Raw genomic sequence first — 7,017 nt, 5'->3', positions numbered from 1 at the left:
TTTATTGGCCTATCGTGTGACGAGCAGTACGAGCTTGAACTCTAATGTGACCCTTCCCCTCCCAACTCTCTCTGTTTCTAATAATTTAATTCAAGTAACCATTTATCCAACACCTACTAGGCCAGATCAGGCAAAAATCAGGTCTTTCGGGAGAAGCAGAGCTGCTCAGAACTTGCATGACAAAGGTGCTTCACCAGAACAAAAATCCAGTGGAAGTAAGGCTATGAGCTCGTCTGCTCCAGTGAGCAGGCCTGTCTCCCTGCAGACTTCTGCAGTAGTGCTGACTCGGCTTTCCTGGTGATTTATTCCTTAAGGTTGAGGCTGGGAGGGCAGTTCCTATGCAAAACCTAGGCCCAGGCAGGCAAGGGTGGGGAGGCTACAGAAACCAGGGCAACTAGGCTCTGTTTAGTTTTTGTTCTTTTCTTTTTAAGTAACAGTTAAAAATAACTTTTGCTAAAATAATAAATACATGTTCCTTGTTGAAACTCCAAGCTAAGAAAGAAAAGCACAAATAAGAGAATAAAATCACCTTTAATTTCTCCACCCAGTTAAGCTCTGTCAACACTTTGGTAAAGGAAGGTGCTTCTTTGTCTTTTTAGATTTGAAATATAATGTAATGCCTGCTCATTGTAAATTTTTTTTTCAAATGTCAAACCTTCTGTATAAAGTTAAAGGGAAGTTCTCTTCCTCACCACCTTCCTCCTTCACAGCTGAATCCCACAACTCATTATAATGAGTAACAGTTTAGCTGTATCCTTCCAGATCTTTCCCTATGCAGACGTAGGGGCAACTAGAGGCCCACACATACCCCACCCTAATCCTGGGGTTTGCCTTGTGCAAGAGAAGGAAGAAAGACACTATCCAAAAGACAGAAGAGTGGTCATTTCATTGCTTCTGTGAGTCTTTCTGTAGCTACAGGTGGGTCATTGAATGGCCCTGTGATGGCTTTGTGCCCAGTAGGCCCTGGACCTCCTGAGCCAGGAAGCCAAGGAGGACTTTCAAGGACTTTTTTTTTTTTTTTTAAACATCTTTATTGCAGTATAATTGCTTTACAATAATGTGTTAGTTTCTGCTCTATAAAAAAGCGAATCAGCTATACACATACACACGTTCCCATACAAGGACTTCTTTTAAAGCTTCTGCTTAAAAACATCCCACTGTGGTTCCCAGGGATCGAGGGGGATGCAGCGGATGAATAGGTGAAACACAGGATTTTTAGGGTAGTGGGACTGCTGTGCATGTTACTGTAACAGTTGATGCATATTATTATAAGTTAGGTCAAACCCACAGAATGTACACCACCAAGAGTGAATTTTTTTTTTTTTTTTTTTGCTGTACGCGGGCCTCTCACTGTTGTGGCCTCTCCCGTTGCGGAGCACAGGCTCTGGACGCGCAGCCTCAGCGGCCATGGCTCACGGGCCTAGCCGCTCCGCGGCATGTGGGATCCTCCTGGACCGGGGCACGAACCCGTGTCCACTGTATTGGCAGGCGGACTCTCAACCACTGCGCCACCAAGGAAGCCCAAGAGTGAACTTTAATATAAACTGTGGACTCTAGGTGATTATGATGTGTCAGTGTAGGTTTGTTAATTGTAACACACGCACTACTCTGGTGGGAGATGTTGGTCATGGGGGAGGCTGTTCTTGTGTGGAGGCAGGAAGGATATGGGAAATCGCCAAACCTTCCACTCAACTCTGCTGTGAACCTAAAACTGCCTTAAACTCCCATGGACACGGCTTCCTGTGGACAGGGAATCTGAGCAGGTAGCACTTGAGAAGCATTTCACTCCCATGGCATATGTGTCTAGAGCAGTTCTCCAACCCTCTCTGAGCCCGCGGAAGGATTGCACCCATCCCTTGAAGCTGGGAGCGGCCACATACCTAGACTGGGCTAGAGCACCATTCCTGGTGACCTCTCTTCTGCTGCCACACCCTGAAGCACCGTGAGGATACCAGGAGCCCTCTTCTGAGGGTAACAGCTTTATCGTGATTTAATTCACATACCATACAAGACACCCCTTTAAAGTGTATAGTTCATTGTTTTTTAGTATCTTCACAGAATTGTGCAGCCCTCCTCACAATCAATTTTAGAATATCTTCATCCCCCAAAAAAGGAATACCATACCTTTAGTAGTCACTCTCCATTACCCCCAAACTCCCTTCCTAGCTGTGGGCCACCACTAATCTACTTTCTGTCTCTAAGGATTTCCCTATTCTGGACATTTCATATAAATGAAATCATATAATCTGCTGCCTTTTGTGTCTGGCTCCTTTCACTTAACATACTGTTTTTAAGGTTTATCCATGTTTTAGCATTTATCAGTGCCTCATTCCTTTTTATTGCTGAGTAATATTCCATTGTATGGGTATAACACATTTTAATTATCCATTTATCAGTTGATGGATATTTGGTTTTTTTTCACCTTTTACCTATTATGAATAATGCTGCTATGAACATTTGTGCATATGTTTTTGTGCAGACATGTTTTCATTTCTCTTGGATATATACCTGGGAGTGGGATTGCTAGGTTGTATGGTAACCCCATGTTTAAGTTTTTGAGAAACCACCAAACTGTTTTCCATTTTCCATTCCTGCTTGCAGTGTATGAGTGTTCCAATTTCTCCACACTCTTGCCAATACTTGTTATTATCTGACTTTTGATCATAGCCATCCTAGTGGATGTAGTTTTGATTTGCATTTTTCTAATGACTAATAATGTTGAGTATCTTTTCATGTGCTTATTGGCCATTTATATATCTTCTTTGGAGAACTGTCTGTTCAAATCTTTAGCCCATTTTGAAATTGAGTTATCTTTTTATTATTTGAGTTATAAGAGCTCTCTATATTTTGTAAATATTAAAATGGAAAAGAATGTGAGAAAGAATATATATATACATCTTTGCTGCACACCCGAAACTAACACAACTGTTACAGAAAGTGCACACAAAGTGATTCAGTTATACATATACATATATATTATTTTTCTGATTCTTTTCCATTATAGGTTATTACAAGATGCTGAATAGAGTTCTGTGTGCTATACAGTAGGTCCTTGCTGTTTATCTATTTTATATATAGTAGTGTGTATCTTTTAATCCCAAATTCCTAATTTTTCCCTTCCCCCCCTTTCCCCTTTGGTAACCTTAAGTTTGTTTTCTATGTCTGTGAGTATATTTGTTTTGTAAATAAGTTCATTTCTATCATTTCTTTTTACATTCCACATATAAGTGATATCATATGATGTTTGTCTTTGTCTGACTTACTTCACTTAGTATTATAATCTCTAGGTCCATCCATATTACTGCAAATGGTGTTATTTCATTATTTTTTATGGCTGAGTAATATTCCATTTTATATATATATATATATATACACACACACACACACACACACACATATATGTATATATGTATACCACATCTTCTTTATCCATTCATCTGCTGATAGACATTTAGGTTGCTTCCAAGAGATTCTCTTTTTAAATGGTTTCTATAAAAGAACCAGATTAGTATCTCATTGGCTTGGCTTTGGTTACATACTCATCCCAGCACCAATGAATGGGGCAAAAGGGATGGAATATGCTGATTGGCCAGGTCTAATCATATGTCCAATCTTAGAGCAGGAAGAGTGTGGAGGGCAGTTTTCATGAACTGAGAATAGGGTGGACTGGCTCCTTGAAGACAAATCAAGATGCTTATGCACGGAAGAGATTAAAGAGGAAAAGAGAAGCTAAATAACTTGCGCAGGGTCACAGAGCTATAAGTAGAACAGTCGTTTTTTTTTTTTTTTTTTGTCTGGCTTTGGGCTTGGACAGACTAGCTCAGACTCTTTGTCCTTGCCCAACTTTCCCACGGTCAAAATTTCAGGTGCAATTTTGTTTTTTGCCAAAAGCCAGAGGAGTTTTCTCAAGGTGACTAAAGGAGCCAATACTACAAACCAAAATGATTATATCTTCTAGATCTTGTATTGATATTTTCTGAAACTTGTAGTACAGAGGCCAAAAAGTTAAAACACTCAATGATGGGTTTCAGGACTATTTCTTTTTTTTCATTCCCCTCACCACCTTATGAGATGCTGCCTGAATGTCACCCACTCCCCAAGCCTCATAAACTTGAACCTTCTCCCTGCAGGGGCCGTTGCAGCTGGTAAGCTGAAGGACTTCACTCTCCCAACGGGATCTGAATTTTTAGGGGCCACAAAAACTGAAGAGGCAAGGCTTATAGACAGGACATTAAAGGGGTCAGTATATACCTAGACCTGGGTCAAATTCTGCAACTTACTACGTAAACTTGGGAGAGTCACTTAACCGGCCTCCTTCTTTCTGTGTATGAAGTGAGGAGAGTAAGAGGGTTGGGATGAGAATTAAAAGAGATAATGTCTGTAAAGCAGTTACCACAGTACCTGACACAAAATAAATGCCCCGTAAATATCAGCTTTTACCACAACCCCAAAAAGGCTCATCAAAGAAGGCATTACAAGTGACAGGTTGCCCTTGACCACAGGGGTGGTCAACATGTTTACAACCTAGTGTTGAGTAGAAAGGAGAAATAGATGAGTCCACTCTTGTTAGGAAAAATGTATGTATTCCCATATGCATACCCAGATAACCGTGTCTGTCTCTGGCCTGCCTGCACACACCTGTTTCTCTGTGTTTGCCTGGGGCTCACCTGGACACTCAGCCCTCCCTCCAGTTCCATGGGAGAACTTGGTCACATACACCATTCCAGTCCAAGGAGGCTTTGACTGAAGAACTCTTTGGGGCAGAGGTAAGTGGTTAGGTCACAAACCCCACCACGAACTATTTAAACAGCCCCCACTAGACATCGCCCTACTGGAAGCCTTTCCTTTCCTCATCCTTCCCACAGGCCCTGGCAGCCCCTGCCTGGCTCCTGCACTCCTCTCACCTGCGGGGGTCCTTCAAATTCCTCTCCCCTTTTTTACTACACAGAGTGACTCAGCAGACCCCAAACCAGCAGGAGCCCTGTAATATGGATAGATGCCCTTTGCCAAGAGGAAGAAGCCACCTTGTAAATCTTCTGGGCAAGCGTATCTCTATAAGCCTCAGTTTTATGATCTGCGAAGTAGCGGTACTAGCGTTGGTGTGAAGATGGAATGCGATGAATAGCTTGATAAATATTACTGTTATTACTTATATCTTTTATTTATTTATTTTTTGGCCACACCGCACTGACTGCCAGGTAAGTCCCTTACTTTTATTTCTAAAATAAGAGTTGTGAAATTTTTAAAATTTCACTAGAAAAAATATCTGGAAGAATATACTATGAACATGTTCACAGTAGTTATCATTAGTTTTATTTCCTTTTCTTCTTTATACCTTCCATATTTAGTCATTCATTTTACAGGTATTTATTAAAGCACTTACTATGTGCCAGGCTGTGCGCTGAGTTAGGAATACAGCAAGGTATTACACAAATAAGAATTGCCACAGTCATAAGTGCCTGTTTTCACAAAGCAGAAATCCGGAGGGGGAAAAAAAAGCAATTTCTGATAAAAATATTGCAAGGTTATGCATAGAGACGTACAATGAGATCCGATCACTACTGATTTTGGAAAGGACTCGAATACAGGAACTAGGCGGGCATCGGAGGGAGAATGGGAAGGTGCGGTGGGCGAGGGACGGGTTAGCTGCCCCCTTTTAAATTACCCGCTGGGAGGGCGCCCCCTTCGCTGGTAGGTGCCAGGCCGGCCCCACGCGTTAGATCCGGACGCTGTGTATTCAGCCGGCTGGGGAGTCGCAGACGCAGCGCCGGGAGATCCAAGCGGCGGCTGCAGGAGCGGTGATAGTCATTGCCCGCGGCCACGTGAGCGCCGCGCCGGGCTTACGCCCGCCCGCGGCTCCGCCCCTGCCCGCAGTCTCCTGCCCCAGCCACAGCCCCAGCTCGGCGAGTGTCCGGATACGCCGTCCGAACGCCGCGCGCTGCAGCTGCCCCAGGCCAGCCGACGGTCGCCGGCGCTCTTGCCCTTGGAACGCGCCCCCAGCGCCCCGGAATCGTTCTAGCGGCTCCGTGCGCCCCTCGCGCCCCGGGATCGTTCCGGCGGCCGCCCCTGCCTCCCCGGAGCGCCAGCCCGCGCTCCCCGCTCGCCGCTCCCCGGCACTCTCGGGGGGCCCGCCCGCCCTGCACCCTGGAGCACCGGGCCTCGAGCCTCTGCCAGCTCCTCTGGATCCTCGCGGCCGTGGGCAGCGGCTGCCGTGCCTCTCCGCCCGAGACAGGTAGGTAGGGCGGCGGTTGGCCTGGGGGGCCGGGATCCGGCGCTGCAAGCCTGTGCTCCCCGGTGCAGCCGGCGCCCGGAGCGCGGAGAGTCTGGGGCTTAAAAGTGGGGCCGCAGGCGGAAGGAGAGCGTGGGGGTTAAGCTCCTCGGGTTTCAGTGTTTGCTTCTGTAAAATGGGGGAGTCGTGGCGAATATCGGCAGTGTCTATTGGTAAAATACTTGGCACGTGACGGTCGGGGAGAGGCAGCTTGGGGCCTCCGCCCGCGGCTCCTGGAGGCCCGCAGAGGGTGGGGGCAGCGCTGCCTTTCTTCCCCTGCAGGGCCGGCATCCCCCACCCCGGCCCCTGAACGAGAGGCCCAAGTTCCGGGAACCTCGAGGACCGTGTAGACGCGCCCTTGCTGCATTGTTGACTGCAGGAGTTCGGGTGTTGGCAGGCTCCGTGGACCTGTGCGCCAAGGGGCCGGGCGTTAATATGCGTGTGGCGGGGCTGGGGCCTACCGGGTGAGTCCCGGCCTAGATTCGCCGCACCCGCCTGGGGGATTGCGGGAAAGCGGCCCAGCTGCGCCCTGCGTGAGACAGATGGGCTGCTGGCAGGGGGGCGCTGCTCCGTCTGCCTTGTGGGGACGCTCTATGGGAGCCTGACTTCTGGGTCCTCGGCCCTGGAAGCTGCCTGCCTTAGGGCAGCTCAGCCAGGAAATTGTCTACCCCTCTGATTTTACAGAGGAGGAGACAGATCCAGAGTGGTCTACCGGCAGATACTAATAAGCAAGATGGACTAAGTTTGGG

The 7,017-nt window shown here is 46.8% G+C and overlaps 1 protein-coding gene across 3 annotated transcripts in view; it reads left to right on the top strand.

The window, feature by feature from the left end:
* Positions 1 to 5,857: 5,857 nt before the first annotated feature.
* EEF2K (eukaryotic elongation factor 2 kinase) overlaps positions 5,858 to 7,017 on the top strand; it is a 62,946-nt gene continuing 61,786 nt past the window's right edge. The window contains exon 1 of one of the 3 annotated variants that reach the window (XR_009559040.1): positions 5,858 to 6,232. The gene's annotated coding sequence lies outside the window, so the exon portion shown is untranslated. Of the gene's footprint in view, positions 6,233 to 6,710; positions 6,733 to 7,017 lie in introns of those variants that run through there. The other 2 variants (XM_030871457.2, XM_060284909.2) reach the window with 2 other exon arrangements.

Source organism: Globicephala melas, chromosome 15 (genome assembly GCF_963455315.2).
Source record: "Globicephala melas chromosome 15, mGloMel1.2, whole genome shotgun sequence".
NCBI lineage: Eukaryota > Metazoa > Chordata > Mammalia > Artiodactyla > Delphinidae > Globicephala > Globicephala melas.
The sequence above is the reverse complement of the archived record's forward strand: the minus strand, read 5'-3'. Positions and strand labels throughout refer to the sequence as shown.